The following is a 27,929-nucleotide window of genomic DNA, read 5'->3' as shown; positions in this document are numbered from 1 at the left end:
AGCCTCCCTTCATGTGGGCAGCTGGCGACCGGGGAAGTTTAAGCAGTCTGACAAAGTCACACATCATCCAGGTGTGCAACCGATTCTAACCCAAAGCATGGGTTCTCTTCCACGAGTCCCACTGGCCCTGCCCAGACTGGGCCCACGGAAGACCACCACCTCATCCGATCAGAGCCCTGGGGGCTCCGCCAGGGGCCTCCTCCGTCAGATGCCTTTCAGTCGGGGCTGCTGGAGTGAGACGGTCTTTTCGGAGCTGATACAGAGGGGAGCCACTAGGTGGCGAGAGACCCCAGCGATGCCAAGGAGCAGTGCCCGCCAAGGACCACTCGCAGCTCAGACCTCTCTCTGCCTAAGAGTCCCAGCACCAATGTTTGCTGAAAACCATTCAGGGCTTTTGTCTTGCCAAGATTTGCACAACCATAGAAAGGAGGGGTGCCCTCACCCACTGGTATAATTTTGGAGGTCCAGCTGCAAAAATAACCAAAGACTGATTTATTTCTCCCTTGGAGGAAGCTGGTAGACAGTGTATGTGTGTGAGCTGCTCATCATGCCTGACTGTTTGTGACCCCATGGGCTGTGGCCACCGGACTCTTCTGCCCGTGGGATTTCTCAGGCAATGATCCTGGAGTGGGCTACCATTCCCTTCTGCAGGGGATCTTCCTGGCCCAGGGATAGAACACAGGTCTCCTGCATTGCAGGCAGATTGTTTACCGTCTGAGCTACCAGGGACGCTCTGAGCCACTTGTCTACTGGCATAAACACACACAGCGGGAGTGGATTTTAGATTCACTCTGCAGCGTCAAGCTTGGCAGGACTCTTGACAACCACGCTAACAGTCACCGCCGTGGAGCGCAGACACAGGTGCTGGTCCCTGTCTTTGAGACCCCAAGGGCTCCAGAACCCAACGGCCTGGACTTGAATCACACCATCGCGCCAACCAGCTCCATTGCTCACTGTGTGTGTGACCCCAGGCGCCCGGGTTAGCGCCGAGCCTCCCCTTCCTCCCTGGAGATGGGGTCACGACCAAGCCCACGAGACTCACTGTGACAATGACACAGATTAACAGGTGAAAGTCACTGAAATCAGTGCTTAATAAACGTCTGCCATTTTTGTTGTTGCTTCTGCCCCTTGAGGGGGTATGTCCGCCCCACCCCTCAACCCTCCAGCCCTAAGACGATGTCAGTATGTATGTCAATCGTGTGCAGACATGCTTAGCCGTGGCTGACTCCATACGGCCCTATGGCCGTATAGCCTGCTAGTCTCCTCTGTCCATGGGATTCTCCAGGCAAGAATTCTGGAGTGGGTTGCCATTCCCTTCTTCAGGGGATCTTCCCAGTGCAGGGATTGAACCCGGGTCTCCTGCACCACAGGCAGTTTCTTTACTGTCTGAGCCACTTTACTGTCCAGAGTCCCCGGGGAATCTCTCCTAGCAACAGGACGGACAAGGGGGTCTAATGAGAACCGATCTAGAAAGCTCTAGACCATATCCCTGTTGGGACTACACCTTTAATCTTAAAATATTTAATCCTGGCTTCATCTTCTTTTTCTCTACCTTTATTACACCTACCTTTGTTTAATTTATAAAAACAAAATTTTAAATAAGCTTCCTTAAATCCTCTTGGTGACAAAGCCAGGTTTAAATATGTTTAGCATTTTGCAAGGACACGTGACTTTTTATAAAGCACTGTCCAAGCAGGGTGGAAAAGTAGGCTGGATTTTGTGGGGTTTTTTTAGCCTCATCTTGAAATTGGCGAATTTGTAGAAGCCCCTGCAATAATGTTACCTGAACACCAGAGGGCACCACAGCCCACAAGTCTGGCCGGCCCAGCTCCGGCGCGGGGCAGGCTCCAAGGCTGGAAAGAGAGAAGTAAGAGAAAGGCCCTCTTCAGACCCCAACGTCGTCTGAGCTGCCGGATGCTAACCCTCCTCAGCCTCACACCTCCAAACCCCCGGGGCAGTCAGCATGAGTGAAAGCGTGAAATGTCAGTCGCTCAGTTGTGTCTGACTCTGCGACCCCATGGACTGTAGCCCACCAGGCTCCTCTGTCCATGGGATTCTCCAGGCAAGAATCCTGGGGTGGGTTGCCATGCCCTCCTCCAGGGGGTCTTCCTGACCCAGGGATCGAACCTGGGTCTCCCGCGTGGGCAGGCAGGTTCCTTGCCATCTGAACCACCGGGCAGCCTTGGGGACTAGAGCGCTGCAAACCTGGCCACCAGATTTGCATTTGGGTTAAGCGTCTCTGCGAGCTACGAGGATTTAACAGAAGGTGGCGTCACTGACACCTGAGTGATGTGACGCACGGCACGTCGCTCGCCGACAGATCACCTCCTCCCCACAGACGCCCGCCTGCACGCCGCCCCGCCACAAGGTCACACCCGGCACAACAGCCCCACCGACCCACCCTGCCGATGAGCAAAGCGGGCTCCAAACGTGCACAGCAGCTTTCGGAGACCTGGTGTCTGGGCTGGCTGCTGGCCCAGCTCGGGGAAGCCTAACTCAGCCAAAGGCGGTTTGCACTTACCCAGAGCACCGCCCCAAAGGCAAACAGGAGCCTGTTCTCAGGAGTCCTGCCCTCAGTAAACCTGGGTGACGGCTGCTGACAAAGCTCAGGGTGGGTCCCCAGGAGCTTCGCCCAACGCCACCCACGCGGGGGGAGACGCCGCCGCTCAGGGGCCCGCAGCCCCTTTCCCCGCCCCGGCCTCCCCTCAGCTCTCAGCAGCCCTCGTAGCTCCTGCTGTATGTTATTACATCTTCGGCTGCATCATCGCTCTATAGCAGTAAGGCAGGCCCCCAGAGACACACGGGCCAAGACAGACCCGCCTGTTACCACCCCCAGCCCTCTCTCTCATTCACCAGCCGGCAATGCCGGGCCCCAGAGAGACTCGGAGAATACGAGAGAGACGAGGACCTTCCACAGGGCCCAGAAGACACCCCAGCAGTGCTCCAGCCCCAACGTGGACCATGGTGGCCTCTCAAGTGGCCACCCTCCCACCCGGCCCGACTCCCCAGACACCGCTGATGGCCAGACCAACAGGCAGGACCACCCTGCAAAAGGGCACTGCAGGGGCAGCCACCCACTTTCTTGTAGTTACTTCACATTAGAATCCAAAACGTGGATTCAATTTTCATACTCTGGCTCCATTTTTCTAGACTTATTCCCCTTTGTCCTCCACTAATAAATATTTCATTGGAAAAGACCCTGATGCCAGGGAAGATTGAAGGCAAAAGCAGAAAGGGGTGGCAGAGGACGAGATGGTCAGATGGCATCACCTCTCAATGGACATGAGTTTAAGCAAACTCCAGGAGATGGTGGAGGACACAGAAGCTCAGCGTGCTGCAGCCTAAGGGGTTGCAAAGAGTCGGACAAGACTTACAGACTAAACAAAAACAATGAATATTTCGTGTCAAAAACAATTTGAAAGGGAGGAAATATATGTATACATATGGCTGATTCACGTTGAGGTTTGACAGAAAATAACAAAATTCTGCAAAGCAATTATCCTTCAATTAAAAAATAGATTTAAAAAAAAACTCCTAAAATGGTTTCCTAGCAAAGAATGACAACATCTACCTTTCCACCAAGAAGGATGAATCTGTTGAAGCCCATGTAAGCCCCAAACGACGCAGCTCCCCTTTGTGAATGCCTCCTTATTGTAGCCGGGAGTGACTGTGAACTCCTGACTGGTCCACACCAGTGGTCCTCAGGGTATACGCTGCCTGCAAATTCTTGGCTACATCCACAGCCTAAGCCAGTCCATACTGACAGTCATTCCTGGGAGGCAGCAAGCCCCTCTCAGCCCTGTGTCCCCACCATGCATGAACCAAAATGCTGGGCACCAAGGATCTATCAATAAGTGTTGCTTTGGGCACAGAACTCCATCTTAATTCACCCATCAAATTTCTGAAATAAGGCTCAGCAGGGTGGGAGATCAGAGCAGAGTGGAGTGAGCCCTTTTGCCAGCTACCACCCACGTCGGCATCCACACCGAGGATGGAAGGAGGGGGTCTCAGTGCTAAGCTTCTGGGGGACCCGGAGCCCCTGTCTGGGACATCTCAGAGTGAGGGGCTCGCCTGTGGTAAGCAGTGTCAGGGCCCGCAGTATTCTTACAGGCCCCTCAAAGTGCTGTGATTTCTTTTAAACACAGAAGAAAAAGGAACATACAGTCTTAGGCTGGAGAAGATGTTTTAATATGTAATATTAATACATTCGTATTTATACCAGCATCTATAGCTGTTCACTCACTCAGTCGTGTCCAACTCTCTGCGACCCCATGGACTGCAGCACGCCAGGCCTCCCTGTCCATCACCAACTCCCGGAGTGCATTCAAACCCATGTCCACTGAGTCAGTGATGCCTCCAACCATCTCATCCTCTGCCGCCCCCTTCCCCTCTTGCCTTCAATCTTTCCCAGCATCAGGGTTGTAAAATTTCCTTTTTTTTAAGAAGAGGGCAATCACAAAGGGAAAGTACTTGGGACTCACGCAAGGTGGGTGAAGCCTCCTGGGGAGGGGCGGGGTCCCAAGCAGGCCAACTTCAGCATCCTTGGAAGGGGACGGAAGGAAGATCCTGTCCTGCCCAGGAACGCCACCCACTCGGCCCTGAGGGTGAAGGGCAAAGCAGAAGGCAACCCCGCGTCAGAACCTCTGGCTCCATGGTGCTCCCCATGGCGCCCTGTCTCCAGGAGGCTCTTCGCAAGTGATGTTCACTTGGCCAAGTTCCCCCTCTAGCTCCAGGGCCAGGGGACGAATGAATGCCAGGTGCGAGGGGACACGGGCGGACTCGGTGGGCACAGGAAGCCAAGGAGGTGAGGCTCGGAGCCATCCCCCCGAGGCAAACCCCACTCCGGTCCATTTGCTCCCGCCCCTCTTTATCTGAATATTCACCTAACAGAAAGCTGCACCACTTGAAGCATTTTCCAGTGTCCCACTCAGAGGCTCTGAACACCCTCTGAGCATCATATCACGCCTCCTTGGTTTCCAGAGCATTTTCATCCAAAAGGAAACCCCCGCCTCCTGCCTCCCCCAGCCCAGGCAACCACTAATCTTCTCTCTGCCTCCATCCACTGGCCCATCCTGGATGTTTCACGGAAGTGGGATCACCCAGTGTGCCGTCCTTCTATGTCCAGGCTTCACTGAGACGTTTTCAGGGCCCATCCATTGGTGGAGCCTCTCCCTGTTAGTACTTCATTCTTGCTACAGCCAAACAACGTTCCGTTTTTGCTAACTCATTTTTCTCCTCCTCTTTATAGGCAGGAGAGCACTCAGAGGGACAGCGCAAACCTCTATGATGTTATCAGGGCTCAGGGACACGTGCTCACCGCAGTGACAGGTGTGGGTCTTAAAAACAGAGGTTCGCATTCAGCTCAGTCCTCAGTCGTGTCCGACTCTTTGCAACCCCATGAACTGCAGCACGCCAGGCCTCCCTGTCCCTCACCAACTCCCGGGGCTTGCTCAAACTCATGTCCATCGAGTTGGTGATGCCATCCAACCATCTCATCCTCTGCCGTCCCCTTCTCCTCCTGCCCTCAATCTTTCCCAGCATCAGGGTCTTTTCCAACGAGTCGGTTCTTCACATCAGGTGGCCAAAGTCCTGGAGCTTCAGCTTCAGCATCAGTCCTTCCAATGAACAGCCAGGACTGATCTCCTTTAGGATGGACTGGTTGGATCTCCTTGCAGTCCAAGGGACTCTCAAGAGTCTTCTCCAATACCATAGCTCAAAAGCATCAATTCTTTGACACTCAGCTTTCTTTATAGTCCAACTCTCACATCCATGCATGATTACTGGAAAAACCACAGCTTTGACTAGACGAGCCTTTGTTGGCAAAGTCATGTCTCTGCTTTTTAATGTGCTATCTAGGATGGTCACAGCTTTTCTTCCAAGGAGCAAGCGTCTTTTAATTTCATGGCTGCAGTCACCATCTGCAGTGATTTTGGAGCCCAAGAAAATAAAGTCTGTCACGGTTTCCGCTGCCTCCCGACCTATTTGCCATGAAGTGGGGGGATAGAGAAGTGGGCAACGGCATTTCTAAACCTCAGGATGTGCAAAATCAGAGACATGTACAAACCACATGAACACCGTTCTCTCTGGCTTCTGCCCTGACGTCCACTTCTCCGTCGCATATCCAGGGCCCACGGTGTGGAATTCTGAGTCAGCACTTTGATTGGGAGGTTCTAGAAGAAGCAGGGCTCCCCAGGTGCCACTAGTGGTAAACACCTCACCTGCCAAGGCAGGAAGCAGGCATCCAGGAAACCTTTGGGGGCTGATGGAAATGTTCTAAAACTGGATTGTGGCGATGATCGCGTAACTCCGCACGTTTACTCAAAGTTGCTGGGTTGTACATTTACAATAGATGGATTTTAAGGTATGTAAAGCAAATCTTCGGAGAAGGCAATGGCAACCCACTCCAGTACTCTTGCCTGGAAAATCCCATGGATGGAGGAACCTGGTAGGCTGCAGCCCATGAGGTCGCTACGAGTCGGACACAACTTCACTCTCATGCATTGGAGAAGGAAGTGGCAACCCACTCCTGTGTTCTTGCCTGGAGAATCCCAGGGACGGGGGAGCCTGGTGGGCTGGCGTCTACGGGGTTGCACAGAGTCGGACACGACTGAAGCGGCTTAGCAGCAGCAGCAGAACAAATCTTGATAAAGCTAGCTTACAAATAAAAAGCTGGTGGTGAGGCAGGCTTCCCTCATAGCTCAGTTGGTAAAGAACCTGCCTGCAGGAAATCCCATTTGAGCCCTGGGTCAGGAAGACCCCCTGGAGAAGGAAATGGCAGCCCACTCCAGTGTCCTTACCTGGAAAATCCCATGGACAGAGGAGCCTGGTGGGCTGCAGTCCATTGGGTAACAAAGAGTCAGGCACGACTGAGCGACTAACACTTCACTCCACAGAGGCAGGCAGGCCAGAGGGAAAAGAATTGACCATCAGTCTCCAAGCTGTCACCTGGCATGAGTGAGCCTGACCAAGGCTGTCCCTTGTCCCCTAACCTCAGGGACACAGTCCCAGCTGATGGTCAGCTGGGTGGACTCCGGGCTTCAAGGTCGAAAAGGCTGAGCCCATTCCCAGCTCTTTGGTCCCAAGCACACTCCCCAACTTCTCCGAGCCCCGGTTTTGTCACTTGTAAAAGGATGCTAATAATATTCACTCCTACGTGTAATGTCGCCAGAAGGCACAGCTCACAGGCCCTCCAATGCCACTTTCTGGTGTTTTCTCTTTTAATTTAACAGGTACTCCCTGGTAAGCCAGTGCAGGAGACACAAGAGACAGGGGTTCGATCCCTGGGTTGGGAAGATCACCTGGAGACGGGAATGGCAACCCACTCCAGGATTCTAGCCTGGGAGAACCTACAGATGGAGGAGCCTGGAGGGCTACAGCCCACGGGGTCCCAAAGAGTCAGACACAACTTAGCGACTAAACAACAACAGAGAGATCCATGCAGTGCGCCTGGCGCTAAGGTAGGTGCTTCCAGGGAAACAAAAGCAATAGGAAAAAGGCCATTTTCCTGTTTACCACCTTTTGAGACACTTACAAAGTAACTCAAAGTAGCTGAGGACAAAACCTCATAACCAGGATCTAAGAAGTCAGTGCTGAAGAGTCCAAGGGTAGAGGGGTGGGGTGCTCTGCAGGGGGGATGCTCAGAGGAGCTGGGGGCTGGCAGGAACGCACCCGAAGCAGGAGGGCAGAGGAAGGGCCGTCCCTCCCGCCCTGAGGTCGGGTTCAATCCCAGCTGCGTCTCCTCCCAGCTGCAATGCTGGGCGGACACTCACGCCCATCAGCGGTCCCTTCTGAGGCTCATGGCAAGGGAAGGAGGCAGCTCGTGTGAAGAAGGCTGTGGGCCAGGCACACGGCAGGGGCTCAGGGAGCAGTAGGAGAGCCCGCGAGTCACAGGGAGCGAAGCCGGGCGGTGCACGAGCCACAGAAGGACCCGCCCGGCAGAACCTTGCCTCCGAGAGCCTCCCTTCCTCCCCAGAAACCCCCGAGCCCTCCGCTCAGATGCAAAGCCAGGCTGGGCAGCACCTCCTCGGCCCTGGGCTCCTGACACACCACAAAGGAGGCCCTGACCCCGAACAGCTCACAGCTGTTTCCTTCGGGGAAAACTGGTCCCTCCCGCATCTGTCTCAGCTGCGCCCCTTCCCAGCTGTGTGAGTTTCATAAGTCACGCATCTTCTCTGTGCCTCGAGGTCCTCATCTGTCAGACAGGGACAGTACGCCTGCCTCACAAGGTCACTGCAGAAATGAATGCACACGTGTTACCCGTGTGTGCGTATCCAAACACGCCTACACGCACATGTGTGTGTGAACATGCCTACGTGTGTGTCCGGACATGCCCACGTGTGTGAACATGCCTACGTGTGTGTCCGAACATGCCTACATGCATGTGTGTGAACGCACCCACATGTGTGAACATGCCTACGTGTGTGTTCAAACATGCCTACAAATGTGTGTCCGAACATGCCTACATATATGTGTGTGAACGCGCCCATGTGTGTGAACATGCCTACGTGTATGTGTGTGTCTGAACATCTCTACAAGCATGTGTGTCCAAACATGCCTACATGTGTGTGAAGAAGCATACATGTGTGTGGACATGCCTACACATGTGTGAACATGTCTGCATGTGTGTGAACATGGCTACATGTGTGTCCAAACATTCCTACATGTGTGTCCAAACATGCCTAGATGTGTTTGAATATGCCTACGTGTGTGAACACATCTACATGTGTGTGAACATGCATACAGGTGTGTCCAAACACACCTACATGTGTGAACATGCCTACATGTGTGTATCCAAACACACCTGTGTGTATGCATGTGTCAAACATGCCTGTATGTGTGTCCAAACACACCTACATGTATGTGTCTGTGCATGGGTGTGTGTCTGTCTTAGAATGTATAGAACATAGAATGGCAGCAATCGCTGTTATTAGCTAATACCATGAGCGCTTATCAGTAACTTATCACTCGGCAGTAGCCAAGGTCAGATTCAAAGCTGCAGGATTTCCATCTCAGACCACGCATCTCCCTGGGCGTGGAGGTCCCTGGGCGGCCCAGCGCTGAGCCGAGTCCAAATCCAGCCACAGGATCCCCACCACGCTCCCACGGGCTGGCGGCGGCAGTCCAAGTTCACCCAGCATGGGCTTCTCACGGGTAGTCCGGGCTGTGGCCGGGGAAGTGGCGCCCCCACCAGAGGGACGGGGTCCTCTTTCCTTCTCCTGGGCCAGCCATGCCCTGTGGAGGCCCCCACACATGCTCATCACATGAAACGGGCAAATTAATTCTCCCAGGACTGCAGGGTCATCCCTTCTGCCAAAGAGAGAGGGCGCTGGGAAACCACCTTTGGGTCTACAAGCCCCGTCGGGTTAAAAAGCAAATAACCGTTGGTGAGGAGCCGGGGCGAACCACCGCGTTTGGGGACACACGTCCACAGGGGCAGCAGAGGTGTCAGCGGAGAGATGAAGTCGTGGGGAGTGGGGAGGTGCTCAGGGCAGGGGAATTGGGGGGGGGGTCTCCCCACTGCCTGCAGACACCGAGGTCCCTGTCTGCACCATGAGGTCAGAGGACCCCCACGCACAACGCACAGGGGCCTCACCCATCTTCTGGAGGCTTCTCCAGCCAGCTTGAGCGGCAGGTGAAACTGCAGCGCCCCCAGGCACCCCACTTTCAAGGCAGACCCCTCTCTCCACCCTCCCTCCCGAAGCCCAGGTCTCTTCTCAGGGAGGCAGGGCTGATAAGGAAGTGGTTCCCCCAAATCCGCCCGAAGGCAGGGCATCGGGACCTGCACCCAGCGAGGGTCCCCTTCTTGAGCCCCGTTAGGCCCCAGGGACCGGAGCCTCGCTTCCAGTCCCCCCGACACACCCCCTGCCTGCGCCCCCGCCCCCGCGGGCCCTGACCTCCCCGAACAAAGGTGCTTTCTTCCTTGCCCCAGGGTCCCCGCACTTTCGGCAGACCTGCGCTTGTTTTCTTTCTGCCAGCTCCCATCCTGGCCGCCCTCCACAGGCACCTCCGTACCCTGGAGACAAGCCCCGTATTGTCTCGGCAGACCTAATAAATGACAAGGCTGCCCCCCTCCCGCCACGAGCCCCGCTCACCCGGCCGACTCCCCCAGTCCCGTCTGAAGTCTTCCTTGTGTAAGGGCCCCCCTCCCCCAGCCACGGAACAGGGGGCGTATGTCAGGCAGAGAGAGAGACAGGCTTGCGTAGCGGGGCTGCCCCCTCCGCGTGGTACCAGGTGAAGATTCGGTCCAGAGAGACGCTGCAGCATCCGTGAACCAGGCCCTTCCTCCCTTCCTCCGGCTCAGGCCTGGAATTGAAGGGAAGGCGGCGGACAGAGGGCGGGAGGGTGCTCGGTGGGCTCCCCAAAACACACCTTTCATCCCCAGGAAGGCAGAGTCGATGGTGACAGGGGCAGGAAGGATTAACCAGTACAGACTGACTTTCCTCCCCGCTGCTCCAGGGCATGGGGTCGGTCAGGTGCCATCAGAGGAGCTGCTGGGGTCCGACGACAGGTGACCATCAGCCAGGAGGACTTGGCTGTTTGAAGGCGGGGTTTGCCGGAGGACACGGGTAAGACGCGTGTCACCCTGCCCACACACAGACCCGCACACGGACTGCTCCAGAGTCCACAAAACCGACCCTTGAGCCTCCAGCCTTTGCGCATGCATGCTGTCACGTCAGTCATGTCCGACTCTTTGTGACCCCGTGGACTGTAGCCCTCAAGTCTCCTCTGTCCTGGGGATTCTCCAGGCAAGAATCCTGGTGTGGGTTGCCATGTCCTTCTCCAGGGCATCTTCCTTCTTCCTCTTCCGAGCCAGGGGTGGAACGGGTATCTCCTGCATCCTCTTGCATTGCAGGCGGATTCTTCACCCCTGAGCCACCTAAGAAAGCAAAAGGAGACAGCAGCCCCCCCACCCCGGACCTTTGCAGCCAACTGCCTGGAGCCCTGACCCCACGCTTACTGAGCCGGTTCACCAGCTGCATCAGGAGAAGTCGACCACCCAGGAGGTGGGCACCTTGACTCCTGAGTCTCACTGGCTCTGCCCGCCGTCAGCAAGGTGGACAGGCCGGCGGCTCTGCACAGAGACCCAGGTGCCTCCTGCCGTGGGCACCCGAGCGCCTGGCCGCTGTGATGTGCAAGCACGGACCCTGACCTCGGCCCTCAGGCTCGGGTGGGGGGCCTTCTCGCTGGCCCCGGACCTCTGCCCACCCGCTCTGGGCCGTGAGCTCTTGGAGGAGAGGAAGGGTGGGCTGCAGGGTGGAGCTTGGGCCCCTAGGGCCTTTAGGAGCCCACCCGGAGCTCGCAACTCACGCACGCAAGTCCACCCCCAGGGCCGGCTGCTCTGCCCCGAGAGGAGGGGGGTCCCAGATTTGGGGCCGAGAGCTGGGTCGGGGCTCCCCTCCCCAAGGCTTTTCCTCGGTCACAGCTCCAGCGAGGCTCCCCAATCTGCTTGTTTGCCGCTGCACCCAGGCGCCTCCCTCCCGACCCCGACCGAGGGCACCAGCGCTGGCCTGCCTGCCGCTTGACCCCTGGAGCTGGGGCCCATGGGTGCTGAGCACCCCTTTTCCCCGAGGGCACACGGTGCCAGGGACACAGGGCAGACGGCGACACTCGGCTCCACTCCCTGGCACCTGCAGCAGGTCCCAGCCCTGCCGGGGAGGGAGTGGACGAAACCACAAGCGTGGCCCATGCAGGGGGCAAGGGCCGGGGGAGGCCTCCACTCCGCGGGGACCTCAGCTCCTGCCCACCCCCCAGCTGCCCTCCTCCCACCTGGGACCCTCCACCCGGCCTCCAGCTTTGAGCCGACAGAGGCCTCAGAAGCAGACACAGTGGGGCTGCAGGCGCCCGCAGGCCCCTGCTGGGTGATGCTGGGAAAGCGCTTTCCTTCTCTGAGCCAAGCGTGCAGGATCTGGAGGACGCGGTGAGCACCGAGACATCCACACACGTGCGGGTCCACAAAGGACACTCCAGCGTGGACAGCCCGTCAAGGAAACGTCTCATTTACAGGACCGAGTGGAAACCACGTATTGCAAAAAGGCTACCCCAGATAGTAGGGCATCCCTGGTGGCTCCGTGCTAAAGAATCCGTCTGGCAATGCAGGAGACCCGAGTTCAATCCCTAGGTCGGGAAGATCCCCTGGAGAAGCAAATGACAACCCGCTGCAGGATTTTGGCCTAGAGAATTCCCAGGACAGAGGGGCCTGGTAGGCGACAGTCCACGGGGTCGCAGAGAGTCAGACAGGACTGAGTCACCGAGCAGGCATGCAGCCGCATCAAACAGTTGCAGCTACGGTCACCTGAGGAGGCAGGGGTGCCCACGCCCCCAGACGGGATTCACGCCGACCGAGTGCAACACCACCCACACCCACACCCACAACACACTCCTGTGCACACACCCAGGTGGCCAAATGTACCCCAGATGTCTGCTACCCAGAGTTGGTATCAGGCATCTTCTAAACAAACACACACAGTTGGGGCCTGGCCCCCCAAGTGGGGGAGGTGTTTTTATTTTTAATCCAAGTAGGTAAGCGAAAGAAACCAGCAATCTCTACCTGGCAGATGGAGACAGACTTGCCAAAGAGAATCTCAGCGATTTAGAGAGGAGACGCGAGGCGATTTCAGCAGAGTTAGAGCCCCACGCTGAGATTCCCCCAAAATTAAAATGATAAGATGCCAATTCTTCACTCACCCTTCAGCACCAGCCCTGCCCAAGCCCCTCCCAGGCTCCTCAGAAGCACCCCCCCATCTCCAGCACGAGGCTCTGCCAGTCTCCCCGCAGGGGCTGGAAATAAAGGGAGTTCTGTCCTCCTCCCCTCGCCGGTCTGAGGGAGCTTATCTGACACTCCAGCGGGCTTTGTAAACCGAGTGTCCCAGGATAAACGCTCCCTTAAGAGTGGCTTGGCCCGGGACAGGGGGACCCTCTCCAGAGGAGAATGGGGAACTTGTTCCAATGGTCTTTTAATACGGGGGGCGGGGTGTCACCGAGGACAGGCCTCCAACAGACTCTCACAGAAGGGTCTCTGTCCCGGCGACAATGGAGAGAATTCTTAAAGACATGGATGCTGAAAGAGGGAAGGATTTTTTTTTCCCTAAGAGGAAGGGAGGGAGGTCAGGGCAGGAAGGGGAGGGGGCGTGGGGAGGACGTCTCACTCCCCAGAACAATCCAGGTTGTAGGAAGATATCTCAGCCTGAGAAGAGGCCAGCAGAGCATGGGCCCCAGGAGCAGACTTCTACTCAAACCTGTTTGCTTTGCCGGCTCCCCGTCTGGGAGCCTCCCAAACCCAGGATGTGAACCACCAGCTGGCAGAAAAGAAGCGCGTCTTGTTTTTTCCTACGTGAAGAGCGTCTGTTCCATCATCAGTCCTTGGAAGGCAGACTGAATCCAAACATTCACTCCGGAAAGTGGGAGGCAAGGGTGCCCGAAGGCCCTTAGAGAAACAAAAACCTCTCCATCCACAGGGTGAGGCGGGTCATTCGCTTTTTTGAAAAGAATATTTTACTATTTTCTTTTTTTATTTTTTTGGCCGCGCCGCATGCAGAATCTTAGTTCCCCAACCAGGGCCTGAACCCTCGCCCCCTGCGGTGGAAGCTCCGAGCCTAAACCACGCACCGCCAGCGAACTCCCCTGTTTACTCTTCAAGGTGTTGATTTTGGTACAAGGTCACCCTAACAGACTCCCAAGGACATCCCAAACTATCATCAAGGATGTTTCATAAGACGGCCCCACGAGCCTGACGTATGTTTTGATTTTGTTTAAGCTGAGCCAAGGGCTTCTCCAACAAGCGAAGGTAGGGTGGTGTGACTGCTGGCAAGGACCGGGGGTCTCTTCCTGCCTGCCTTGCTCGGGTCATCCGCCCACAGCAGTGAGGGGAGCAAGGGCAAACATCCTCTGGGCTGAAATTAATCAAGGAGCCGCTTAGTCCACGTCTATGGTCCGAAGGGAGGGAACCAAGGACCCAGATGTGACACAAGTTGTCGCCAAACTGTAAGAAAAGTAAGGGCCTGAGACGGGCAACACCCAGGGCTCTCGGCGGAGCACCCGTCATCCGGCACAAAGCGCTCAGGACCACACCAGGAGAAGGCCTTCTGAAAGCAAGAGACTTGCAGCTGTTCTTCCAACAGAACGTGCTGGGATCCTCCAGATAGAGTCCATGGACACACCACCCACAGACGTGGTGTTGGGGTCCCCTAGACATGATCCATGGACCCAGCATCCACAGACACAGTGTCGGGGTCCCCTAGATGGAGTCCAAGGACCCAGCACCCACACACACGGTGTCAAGGTCCTCTAGATGGAGCCCATGGACCCACCACCCACAGACACAGTGTTGGGGTCTGGTAGACAGGGAACATAGACCCGCCACCCACAGTCACGACGTTGGGGTCCCCTAGATGGAGTCCATGGACCCAGCACCCACAGACCCAGAGCAGCAAGATGACAGACCTGCATGAGCCTTGGGCCAGTCAGACCACCGAGCCACATGGTCTGTACTGGAGCTGGCATCAGGCCAGGTGCTCTGAGATCAGACAGCACACACTTCTGATGTCCCTGAAGAAAAAAGATCCGTGCACGCGAGACAATAAACACTACTGCTGCTGCTAAGTCACGTCAGTCGCGTCCGACACTGACAGGCAGGATATAGTGCTTTGGGGCTTTCCTGGTCTCTCAGCAGTAAAGAACCAGCCTGCCAAGCAGGAGATTCAGGTTTGACCCCTGGGTTGGGAGGACCCCCTGGAGAAGGAAACGGCAACCTCCAATACTCTTGTCTGGAACATCCCACGGACAGAGGAGTCTGGTGGGCTCCAGTCCACGGGGTCATGAAAGAGTCGAACATGACTCAGCAACTGAAAAACAACATAGAACGCTGTAGGTTGTCAGCGCTACAGAAGCTCAGGGAAGGGAAGGACTGGAGGAAAAAGACAACACTGCAAAAGTAGAGAGTTAGCAGCCCGTGGGTGGGTTTATTCAAGTCTAATCTGGCAATTCCTGGACAAGAATACTGGATTCCTGTACCCTCCCAACCACACAAGTCAAAGGTTCTTTGTGGGAAGGACAGAGTACACGGCAGCTGACGGAGCGCAGCTCAGACGGGGCCGTATTCCCGCCTGGTCCTCATCACATTGGGTGGTAATGACGGCACAGCATCGCACATGCATGCTCAGTCGCTCAGTCGTGTCTGACTCTGCGACCCCAAGGACTGGAGCCCGCCAGGCTCCTCTGTCCATAGGATTCTCCAGGCAAAAATACTGGAGTGGGTTGCCATGCCCTCTTCCAGGGGATCTTCCCGACCCAAGGACTGAATCCGAGTCTCTTACATCTCCTATATTGGTAGGCAGATTCTTTACCACTAAGGCCACCCAGGAAGCCCACCGCATCAGGGAGCTCACCTCCATTCCCAAGTATAACATCAGAAGGGCATGCCTGGCTGTGCACCTGCTCTGAAAACTCATTGAAGCTTTGCACTCATGGAGTAAGGCGCACACAGCTCTGTCCAGGAAATAAAAGTCAGCATCCTCAACACAACATTTCCATCAAATGCCTTGACGATGCTCCAGTCCACCTTCTTGTCCCACCCAAACACCTGCCCCTACCCTTTCAAGCCTTCTTCATCGAGGACGCCAGGCCCTCCCCACAATCCCCATTCTACATGCTCACAATTGAGGGAGATGGAAGACATGATGGTAACCCAACTCGGTAAGCCCTGGGCTCAGCATCCTCTGTGGGATTTCAGGAACAAGGGGCATGACACTCATGCCCGGTCTGGACAGGCGCACCTCCTAAGGGAACAGAGTCGGGACCATCCTATGGGAAAACAAGCAGACCTGCATCTGAATCCTGATCTGCGCTGACCACTGGGGTGTGTGGTGACTTGTAGCTCTCCAACCCTGATGTTACATCTGTAGAGTGGAACGTGAAGACGGCAAAGCAGATGAATTAGAACTAAGGGAACAGCCGAGAACTTGGGGAGCAGCTCCTGAGAATTCTTCATCAGGGAAACTCCAGTAGATGCACCTCTCAATGAATTGTTGGTGTTAACCTTCTTCACGCTAAATTCACTGTTGTCTCTGCAGAGGAAAGCAAAGTCTATTTCCAGCTCCGCTCCTGAAAGAATTCTGGCCTCACCTCTGACAGGAGAAAGAGGAGGAAGCACTGTTTTAGACTTACTGGTGGGTTACTGGGGAGGAAGAAGTGAAGGGTGATGAGAGCTCTAGAAAAGCTGTCAAAACACTATGATTTTTGACTTCTAACACCTTCCAGAATATGTCCTCAATATTCACTGGAAGGATTGATGCTGAAGCTGAAGCTCCAACACCCTGACCACCTGATGCGAAGAGCTGTCTCACTGGAAAAGACCCTGATGCTGGGAAACATTGAGGGCAAGAGGAGAAGAGGTCAGCAGAGGATGAGATGGTTGGATGGCATCACCGACTCAACGGACATGAGTTGGAGTAAGCTCCGGGAGATAGTGAAGGACAGGGGAGCCTGGCACGCTGCAGATGGGGCCTCAAAGAGCCAGACACAACTCAACGACTCAACGACAACAACGACTAAGCATTTCCCAGAAGCGGGAAGCCAAGCTTGCAACTACGAGCTGGACAAAAGTCACGTGCCAACCTGGAAGCAGATCGTTTCTGGCTCTGCTGCTGGCCAGCAAGGTGACTTCAGACAAGTAACTTAAGTCCTGGAAGCCTCAGTTTCCTCATCTATTAAATGGGGCAACACTACATGCAGTGGCTGGCAGCTTCCTGACATGGATCGCCTTCCCCATACCCCCACCCCTGCACTTCTCCACGCTCCCTGAAAAGGCCGTTCGTATCCCAGCTGAGCGGAAACCACCTATCACCGTGACAATGAGCTTTTCTACGGATAGTGAATGAGGATGGCTAGGAGCACCTGTCAGGGCGGGAGGGTTTCCTTTGAGAGCTCTACAAGCGGTGAGCATGAGTCACGGCTCCTCAAACAATGGCTACCTGTATAAGGAAAGTGGGGTCCCCCACCTTTAGCTCAGGCTTCCCTGGTGGTTCAGCAGTAAAGAATCTGCCGGCCAAGGCAGGAGACACAAGAGACATGGGTTCGATCCCTGGGTTGGCAAGATCCCCAGAGAAGGAAATGGCAGTCCACTCCAGTATTCTTGCCTGGGATAATCCCAGGGACAGAAAAGCCTGGTGGGCTACAGTCCAGGGGACTGCAAAGAGCCAGACATGACTGAGTGCGCACATGCACACACACGCACACACACACGCACACACACACACACACACACAAACACACACACGCACACACACGCACACACACGCACGCACATGCACGCGCACGCACGCACACACGCACGCACGCGCACACGCACGCACGCACACGCGCACGCACACGTGCACACACGCACGCACGCACACACACGCGGCATGCACACACACGCACACGCACACACGCACACACACGCACACACACGCATGCACGCACACACACCCCTTGAGGCCAACAGCCTGGAAAGCACAGCTGTGTCTCTTATGAGCAGCCCCCAGAAGCTGGGATACAAGCTGGACCAGGGATGTGCAAACAGTATGGAACCGTCCAAGCGGACTCATTCCGGTGGCTGCCCCAGGGTGAGCCCCTCATTTGGTTAAAACGGGGAGCTCCATCTCCTCCCTGAGCTGCCAAACACAAGAGCCCGGCAAGAAGTCTGCAGCTCCCATCGCAAGGCTTCTCATATCAAGCAAGGGACCCCTGGGCCATCAGTGCTTAAGAGATGCTCAGAGTTAGCAAAGGAGCTTGTCCTTGCTCTGAAGAAATCTCAGAGAGAGGTACCATTCCATGGACCAGCTGCCGTTCCAGGAACAAGAGGTGGCCACTCTGAGGCTGGACTTCCTGGCTCCCGGATGGAGTGAGATGATGTCCCGTGAAAAACAGACTCTCGGGTTCAGCAATTCAGGAGAGAACTGCGGAGGTTCATTCCTGTATCAGTCTCCATGATCAGTCAGCCCTGCTCCTACAAATCCCAAGGTGAAGAGGACCAAGTCCTTGCCCCCACCACAGACCACTCTGCTGTGTCATCCAGGAGCCCAGCCATCCACAGTAAACATCCGGGGTGGTCTCTCTGCATCCTCCCACCTTGCAGAGTCTCCGTGGCTCTGGGGAGGGAAGGGCCTCCACCCACAGATGCAGGCGTGGGGCATGTGAGCACAGGACACAATCGGTGTGCTCCCCCTCCCGGCCACAGGGACGGGTCCGGGGCTGAGTGCACTTCTGGGGCTGTCCCGCGGGGATGCTGAGACAAAGACATCTGCCTTCCCCCTCTGGGTCCGCAGAGGCAGGGGGCCTGCCCAGTCTTCTGCTGTCTGCTTCCTCGAGAGATGAAAAGAACTGGAGAAAAACACAAAGCCAAGAAGATCCCCCAAAAGCACAACACCCAGGCTTCTCAGTGAGGTGGACACCCTCAAACTCCAAGGTTTCAGCCAGTTAGAGCTGGTTTCTCTACAACTGGCAACCAAAATCGACCCACCTAAAAACACCCTTCTTTTATGGATGAGGAAATTAAAAGACACCTGCTCCTTTCTAGTAGTCATGTATAGATGTGAGAGTTGGACCATAAAGAAGGCTGAACTCTGAAGAACTGATGCTTTGGAATTGTGGTGCTGGAGAAGACTCTTGAGAGCCCCTTGGACTGCAAGGAGATCAAACCAGTCATGAGAGGATGAGATGGTTGGATGGCATCATCGAGTCAGTGGACATGGATGGGAGCAAACTGGAGACAGCGAAGGACAGGGAAGCCTGGTGTGCTGCAATCGCGGGGTCACAGAGAGTGGGACAGGGCTTAGTGACTGAACAACAGCCACAGAGGAGAAACTGAACGCAGAGAGGCTCAGCAACTTGTACAAGGTCACACGGGCACTGGTGACGGGGCAGGATGGGACCCCAGCGCTGGGCACGTGCCATAGCCTGTCTGGGAACCAGGGCTTCATCCAGTAAAGCTCTGGGGCCGTAAGGCTGCTCCTTCAACTCTCTAAGGCCCAGATGTCAGAGATGAGAGTGCCCGCATCTGGGGCTGTCAGGACCGAGGGAAACGGGCTCTTAACCACCTGCTCCCGCCTGCCTGAGAATGGCTTCTCTCTCTTCCCAACATAGCATCATGGCCCTGGGAGCTGGCGCTGGCCAGGGGCTCGAACTTTTCACACCCTTACACAGGGCTGCGGAAGGAAGAGGGAACAGGAGACATCCAACGGGCAGTTTAGCCAGTGAGCCCAGCCACACCAGCAGCGTCCCCAAGTCAGCACCCTACGGACAGATGCCCAGGGCGATGGGGCACAGACAAACGTCTGGAAAAGAGGAAAGGATCCAGGTTCACACACAGGGCAGGGGTCGGGGCTGGGGCCAGGATGAAAGAGAGCGGCGGGAAGCGATGAGTAAAGCGGTTCCAGGAAAGGCGGAGAAGCCCAGTGGCCAGGGCGGAATGCGAAGCCGGGGCCGGCTCAGCTCCCTGGTTAACCGCACTCCTGGGGCCCACTTAGGAAATTCAATTAAAATGCCCAAACCTCTACGTTTCCCAACCGGCTTGCCAGTGGCCACGGGTTCCCTTCAACTCAGAGAAACTCCCTCTGCCTGACCGTGGGCAAACGTCTGACGAGAAGCCAGAGGAGGCCAGGTCGCGGGCAGGGGTCACGGGCGGGGTCACGGGCGGGGGTCACACAAAGGGGCTTCCCTGGGGGCTCAGACGGGAGAGAATCTGCCTCCAGTGCCTGGAGGAGGGAACGGCAACCCACTCCAGTATTCTGGCCTGGAGAGTCCCATGGACGGAGGAGCCTGGCGGGCTGCAGCGCATGGGGTCCCAAAGTGTCGGACACGACTGAGCGGTCAACACACACGCAGGAAGGCGCCTCCCCTCAAAGGAAAGGAAGCCTCCTCCCGGGCTGGGGGCCACCCTGCTCTGCAGTCCAGCCACAGTCGTAACTGCTTTGTTTCTTGCTGCTTAATTTAAAAAAAAAAAAATTATTTTTAAATGACAATGAAAAAAATAAAAGTGAAAAAGAGCCACGTTCATGGTGGCTCCAGAGACACAAAGTCACTTTCTACCCAGCACATAGGGGAACGTGCAGAGGTCAGGAAAGACAAAGGAGCCCAAACCTGGGACGCAGACACACGGGGGTCCCGGGGGTCAGCAAAGCCTCTCAGCACCAGTGCCCCCACCCCAAGCCTACCTTGAGGCTGGACACACGTGTTTGGGACGTCTGATGACAAACAGGATCAGACAGAGCTTTCAGGGCCCGCTCACAGCTCCGGGAGAAAACTCCAGACCAGCAGGGGTCATCTGGACCCCGGCTCCACTGGAGTCGCCACGGAAAGCTGACATCTGACCGCCAGCCTCAAAGGGGCACTTCTAGGTCACATGACTACACAGAAAAGGGATCCACGAAAAAGTCATTGCTTTTTCCAAAAAAACCTACATATGGCAAACTTCATATATAAAATCTGATCATGTGGGACACGTGGACAGAGAGGATTCACCCCAAAGTTCCCTCAAATCATGAATCCTGTCTCCACCTCCTTCCATCGACGCTTCCAGAATATTCCCTTGTCACCTGTGTGCAAGGTTCAGAGTTAGGGGCTGGCTCTCCTGGGTGGGCATCTACCTCACTGTGCTCTAATATCTTCTGGAAAAGGGGAGTGACACTTAGGTCACCAAGCTGAAGGTGGTACCCAATGGGGTGTGACACAAAAGCACTGGAAAAACTCCAGTGCAAGTAACAGCCCACATTTTAGGCAAACGCAGTGGGTCTGAAAGCCAACAAAATCAGACCCTACACGCCCCCAACGGGTCGGCAAGTAAAGAATCCTCCTACAATGCAGGAGATGCAGGAGATGCTGGTTCCAGCCCTGGGTCAGGAAGATCCCCTGGAAGAGGAAATGGCTACCCACTCCAGTATTCTTGCCTGGAAACCCCCACGTACAGAGGAGCCTGGCAGGCGAGAGTCCAAAAGGTGGCAAAGAACAGGACATCATTCATACATCAATGTATGAATGTACACAGCGGATCTGAAAACCACTAAAACCAGACGCTATAGGAGGCCCTCTGCAAGCACCCGGGAGCCTCCCGGATCCGAGGAGACCCAGAGCTGCAGTCCCTGAGTCATTCGCCGGAACGCGGCCGGGTCTGTTTCAACTGACTCCAGAAGGCCCCTGGTTTCAGGCCTTCTGTGCAGAAACCTGTACCAACACACCAAATACGGGAGGAGATGATGATTCACGTCACAAAAAGGGCTCTTTGACAGGAACTTGCCACTTCAGCATTCCTGGAGCTTACAAACCTCCTCGAGGCCCTCTCCACACAGCGCGTGATCACCCAAGACTGGTGATCATAGACGTTTTTCCACGCACAAACCGAGTCTGGAGAGTAAGGAGGGGCTGAGTGGTTTGCAACAGACCGTCTCTCGCCAATGGCATAGTTCAAAGAACAAGAAATTCACCCAGGACCACCCCCTCCTGTCAAAGGAGCCGAGTGCAACTCTCCTGTGTCGGCGTGGGGACCCCAACCAGTTCCGTGTCGAGGGCCGACACTGCCTAGAATGATGCTGCTCAGAAAGAGAAATAGAAGGGCCTGCCTAGGCTCACAAACAAACATCCTGGGGGAGGGGGGGCGGGGAGGGCTGCCTTTTAAGGGACATCGTCCCGGCTCCTGGGGAAACTCACAACGGCAGAGGAGAGGCTGAAAATCCTACTCCAGAAGCCCAGAACTGCAGTTCTTTATCCTTCACCCAAATGCAGCCCCTTTTGCCTTAACCACATATGAAGGGCACCCGATTTCAAGACTTTCAGGTCACAACCTGTGCAAGCAAAACCAATTAAGTTCATGCGGGTGCCACACCAGGTGGAGGTAAGCCGGGAAGACTTCCTGAAAGAGGAGGAAGACAGAGAAGCTTTGCAGCTGCATACCCTTGAGAGGGAAAAGGCTCACCTCTGGCTGTAGCTGGCCAAAAAGTCAACCAACTCCATGTTTCTTCAACTGTCCATCTGTGGCCCGGGGAGCTTGTTAAAAACGCACCTCTTCAAGCAACGTCCCCGCCCCCCAGATACCAAAACAGAACCTCTAAAGGTGGGGGGTGGGACGGTTGCTAAGAATAGTCTCTTTTTTAAAACCAAATTTGCCAAGCAATTCATTTTTTATGCAAACCACAGGGTGCAGGCCAGGGGGACGCTCCCTGGGAGCAGCTGGTCTGGGAAGAGCTGGCAGGGAGGGCCCTCCAGGAGTCACGGAGCAGGGGAAGAAGGCGGGTGTAGACAGAGGGCTATTCCAGGACTGTTTAGCTCCAGCATCCCGAAGCCCTCTCCCACCGAGACTTCCTGTTATGATCCTCACTGGAGCTGGCTGGTGAGAGAAAACGTCTGTGCCAGGGCACTGGGGCGGGGTGGGGTGGGGGGAGAGGGATGACCATCTTTCCGTTTACAAGCTATAATAGAAAGGCTGAGACCATATGAAAAATCAAGTCTAGGCGACCCTGACAGTAACCGAGAGACTCCATCTGGACGACAGAAACGTGTCTGGTTGAGAGTTAAGTAACCTCAAAACTTCCTCATCCCAAACAAACACCAGCTCCATTCTACGTGCAGGCAACCAGCCACGGCTGGAGAAGACAGCCTGGGTTTGCGTGTGTATTGTCGGGGGAAGCTCTGGGCTGCGGCAGTCTCTGATGCAGGGAGAAGGAACTCTTTCATGGGGCTCCTCAACTCCACACAAGGGCTCTCTTATGCAAGGACGCTGGGCCAGCTTCCATTCACAGTGGTTACTTCCAAATACCCCTCCAGGCTGGCTCTGCTCACCCCGAAAGAAGAGAGGGACCCCTCCCCAGCCCAATACGGCTGGACAAAACCCTCGATCCACCCCAAGGAAGGAGTGGGAGGCCGTGCTCCTTTAGAGCTGCTTGGATCACCGGGAAACTCAGCCTCACTGGGCTGGTTCGCACACTTAGCACCAGACACACCTGCTGCTCAGGCGGCGTGAGTCACCCCCCAGGCAGCGGGCGCCGGACTCCCCGACGACGGGGGTTCCGGGCTTGGCAGCGGGCTCTCACGCAACCCCGATGACATCCTCCACCTCCTCCCCACCCCCCGAGGCAGGTCAGGACAGATCAGGCTGTAACCCAATTTCTACTGAAACGACTCACTCCCAGGGAAGGTCCACAGAGGAAGGAGAGGGTATACGGAGATGCTCCACCCGCTCGTGGCCAAGGGTCCTCTCCCCTCCACACCCTGGAGGGACTCATCTGCCCTGCCGGATATAAAAAGGGAGGAGGGGGTGAGTTAACCTGCGGGAGAAGAGGGAACAGACTTCTCAGTTTTAAACCTCCAGAATAAAGACGGTCTGCCGAGATGCATAAGCTTTCGCCCGGGAAGCACAGCGCCTGTGGTCAATGATCCTGTATTGGATCCTTGAGGGCCTCCCTGACCGCTCAGCGGTAAAGAATCCACCTGCAATGCAGGAGCCACAGGAGCCGCAGGCTCAACTCCTGGGCCAGGAAGATCCCCTCGAGGAGGTAATGGCAGCCCCCTCCAGTATTCCTGCCTGAAAAATCCCACGGACAGAGGAGCCTGGCGGGCTACAGTCCATGGGGTCGCAAAGAGTCAGACAAGACGGAATGACTGCGTATGTAGGCACTGGACATTTGAAAATTTGCTAAGAGGGTAGCTCTTCTGTTAACTGCTTTTGCTGTCAAAAGATGATAAAATAGTAAATAAGAGGGTGGAAGAAGATTTTGGAGGTGATGGGTATGTTTACGGCATGTACTGTGGTATCAGTATCACGGTGTACGTGTATGACCAAACTCACCGAGTTGTCGACATGAAACATGTATGGCTTTTTGTATGTCAATCATGCCTCAAATAAGTGGTTTTTAAAGAAGACAGCCTGCTGAATCACTCTCATCGTTCACGTTTTTACATGACAGCTCTTTCTGCCATTCAGAATCCTGAAATCGATCGTGGACCAGAAAAAAAAAACATTAGTAGGACAATTGGGAAAATGTGAATGAGGCCTAAGATGGGTTCAAAGTATTCTGCCAATGCAGGGGACACGGGTTTGTTCCCTGATCCCAAGAGGATCCCACATGCCTCGGAGAAACATGCGCCACATCTATTGAGCCTGTGCCTAGAGCCCAGGAGCCACAAGGACTGAGCCCGCATGCCCAGAGCCTGTGCTCCGAAACTAGAGGAATCACCGCAGTGAGAATCCCATGCACCGTAAGCAGAGGCAGCCCCTACTCACAGCAACTAGAGAAAAGCCTGCCCAGCAACGAAGACCCAGCACAGCCAAAAATAAATATAAATAAATGAGCTTTTTAAACAGTTAGTAATAATTTGTAGAAGGACAGCATTTTAAATCCAGCTTCCCCGTAAATCTTCATCTCCGGCATTGCTAAAATAATTTCAATCCCAGCCCTGAAGGCAAATTTTAAGTTACTCTCACAGCCAATGCTGATCAACTCTTGGCTTCAGGAAAAACAAAAGGCAGCAAAACACAGCATTCACTCAGTGAGCACTGAGCTCCTACTGTATCCTGGCTCCCAGCTGCAGTATTACCTGCAGGCTAAGCGCTGCAGTCTTCCTCCAAGCCCACCTGGGAAAGGTCCACAAGAAGGGCACTCCTTTTATTTTAGGCATGACTGATTTAGAGCAAAGGGTGACTTCTGGGAATTTTCCAAAGGAAATAATTCAAAATATGGACAAATCCTTATGTACAAAAGAGACTCACCAATGCATGACTTCAAAGGGTAAAAATTTGGAAATACCTTGGTGTCCAACAACGGGAGAATTGTCACGCAAACTATGATTCAGTGTCTGCAGCGAATACAGTCATTATGTGGGGAAATGTTAAAAAAAAAAAAAGGGGGAGGTGGGGGATAGAGAGGGAACCAGCGTTGCATACATTGCAGGGCTTTCAGCAGTGAGGAAATATGTCAAATTGCCAGCATTACTGTGGGAACTGCGTGTTTCCTGCATTTTGCAATTTTTTTTTGTAGTTTTCTATAAAAGACAGAGAAAGGGCAGCGGATTACTTTTAAAAATCAGACGGGGGTGCAGAGGTGGGCTTCCAGGACACCAGTGGGACAGTTTCAACAGCTCCTCTCCCAGAGAGGGTGGGCAGGACCACAGGGCACACACTGCAGCAGGTAGGCAGTGCCAGGGACCCGGGTGTGGCCAGAACACTGGCTCCTGGGGGAAGAGCTGAACCAACACATTGTCTTTTTTCTTCCAGCGGGGCCTGCTTCTCCCACTTTCCCAAGCACGTGCTCGCGGAAGGCACTGGCACCCAAGCGAGACCCGTGACGGCTTCCCTACGCGTTCTTTGCAGAGGGGACCGCTGGACGGGAGGCGACCATCACAAACAGACTTCGGACAGGGCTGGAGGAGGGAGGGGAGGGGATCTCCCGGCTGGGAAAGCATCCCCGGGAAACGGGCTTCAGGGGAGAAGTCACGGCAGTTGAGGCCAAGTGCCAAAGGCAACGTGAAAGGCGGCCCCGGGTTAATCCATACGCCAAGGCGGCTGGCTCAGTCATTCGCTCAGCAAACAAGTGCTCCGGGGCCTGCTTGTTGACAAGGCAGGGCGCTGCTCTGAAAGGCGCACGCACAAAAGGAGGGAGGGGAGCTGTGGATGCAGAAGCGGTTTGCTTTCAGCTCAGGACTCAAGAGGAAGGCCCCGCTCCTGAGGCTGGCGAGGACACCTCTTCCACTAACAATCTGCACTGACGGGCGGGGACGGTAGCAGCATTGGAGGGAATTCCTGACACCTCTCACCCATTCAGTGAACCCCCTGATGGGTGGCGCGGTCCTTGCAGTAAAGCCGCTCGTTGGCGACCAGGATTGGGGACCGGAGACATCCCCCCCGCCCCCCGCCCCGTCGCCCCCACGGGGAGAGGGGCGCCAAGCGCTGCCCCTCGATCGCACTCTGGGTCGCCGGCGAGCAGACGTCGCGAGCTCACCGAGGTAACGGGCCCCGCAGCGCGACATGCTGAGAAGGCAGTAAGTGCCAGGGGGTCGGGCGGGGACCCCGAGGACGCGGACCTCTCCCCAGGCCGGGGCCCTGTCCCGCGGGGCGGCAGGCGGTTAGGCGGCGTTGGAAGGCCGATGAGCCAGGATAGGCAATGACCACCGTGAATCCGCTCCGCCTGGAGGCAGACGATGGCTAAAACGGCCTCTGAGAAGATGTCAATTACAAGAACAAAAATCTCAACCCAGAAGCGCAAGACCTTCTTCATAAAGCGACGCAGGGGGTCATATTATATCCCCTCCTCCCCGAATCGCGGGGAGACTTACCTCCCGGGAAGCGACCCGACTGTTGGGTAGAAAGCACCAATCCACGGATGGAGACGAGGTCGCGGGTCATCAAGCCCAGCCGAGATGCACCAAGTAATCCAAGGTAGAGGGTCCGGAGGCCCCATCCCCATTTCCATTCAAGGCCCAAAGCGCCGGCAGTCCCCGCGGAGATCGCGCGCGGGTTCGCCGGCCCGGGCTCCCCAGCTGCGCCCCGCCGACCCCGACGATCGCAGCCCGCCTCCCCGCGCTGGGAGAGCACCCAGCCCGGACGCAGCTGTTCATCTTTCTTCACTGCGTATCACCAGCTCGACCCCAGGAATCCCCGCCAGGAACCCCTCTGCCAAGCCCGGAAAAACACAAGGGGCAGAGGCACTCTGGGCCTCGGGTCTGCAGGTGCGCGGGACCCGGGCGGTGCGGGGCGGGCGCCAGGCGAGCAAGAGACGCCGGTAAGAAGCGCCGAGCCACAGCCGCCCGCTGAAGGGTAAATGTTCTCACTACCTCAGTTCCGCGCCCGCGCCACCGCGCGCTCTACTCGCGGCCGGACCATCCGGCCCTTATATAGCGGCAGCGGCCGGGGCGGGGCGGGCGGAGCGTGCGAAGGGGGCGGGGCGGGGCCGAACTGCTTCCCGGGAGATGGAGTTCTGTCTAAAAGCCCCAGATGCTGGGAAAGATTGAAGGCGAGAGGAGAAGGGGACGACAGAGGATGAGATGGTTGAATGGCATCACCGACTCAATGGACATGAGTTTGAGCAAGCTCCGGGAACTGGTGATGGACAGGGAAGCCTGGCGTGCTGCAGTCCACGAGGTCGCAAAGAGTCGGACACAACTGAGCGACTGAACTGAACTTCCAGCAAACAAGCGCAGAGTACCTTCTTCCTAACTTCCTAGCCCTAATTTCCGAGACCAGGCTGGGATTCCAGCCTCACTGTCAGCTCCTTTAGGTGCAGGCCGGTCTTTGTGCATAAAGTGGGACCCGTGTGCGCGCTTAGTCCCCCGGTCATGTGTGACTCCCTCCCACGCTATGGGAGGGAGTAGCCCGCTATGTAGCCCGCCAGGCTCCTCTGTCCATGGGATTCTCCAGGGAAGAACACTGAAGTGGTTTGCCATTTCTTCCTCCAGGGGATCTCGTTGACTCAGGGATTGAATCCGAGTCTCCTAGGTTGACAGGCGGATTCTTTCCCAATGAGCCACCTAGGAAGCCCATAAGATGGGACATCCCAAGCTAAATTCTGCCCAGGGTGACCCCCACCCCCTGGTAACCCTGCAGTCAGACAAACCTAGCTAGTTGCAGCCGTGTTTGCCATCAGTGAGCTGCTGTGTGACCGTCAGCCTGCAGTTAGCATGTTTGTTCCCTTTCACAGGGCTCCAGAGGGACGTGATCCTACAAGGCAGACTTATCCCCCCATCCCTGACCTTAAGTGATAAACCACTTGCCACCCTGAGGCCCTCCTAGATTAAAATTCTGGAGCTGTCACTGCCCGTTGTCATTCAGGCTCCGATTTCTGCAGTAGCCTCTCCTTCGTTCAACACTTGCATATACTGGGGGGAGAAAAGCAGGAGTCAGGCCAGAGGAGGCCAGAGTTATCCTGATAACAGCAGGGGCGTTAAAGAGACTGCATGGACTGTGGGCAGGC

General features: G+C 55.7%; 1 long non-coding RNA gene across 1 annotated transcript in view; it reads right to left on the bottom strand.

Moving 5' to 3' along the window:
- The window catches only part of LOC110142684 (uncharacterized), a 156,982-nt gene extending 130,163 nt beyond the window's left edge, over positions 1-26,819 (bottom strand). The window contains exon 1 of the long non-coding RNA XR_002315387.2: positions 26,296-26,819. This is a non-coding gene — a long non-coding RNA (uncharacterized lncRNA). The remainder of the gene's footprint in view (positions 1-26,295) is intronic.
- Between the last annotated feature and the right edge of the window lie 1,110 nt (positions 26,820-27,929).

The sequence above is a fragment of the Odocoileus virginianus genome, chromosome 17 (assembly GCF_023699985.2).
Source record: "Odocoileus virginianus isolate 20LAN1187 ecotype Illinois chromosome 17, Ovbor_1.2, whole genome shotgun sequence".
Classification (NCBI taxonomy): Eukaryota; Metazoa; Chordata; class Mammalia; order Artiodactyla; family Cervidae; genus Odocoileus; species Odocoileus virginianus.
This window is presented reverse-complemented; position numbering and strand designations above follow the sequence as displayed.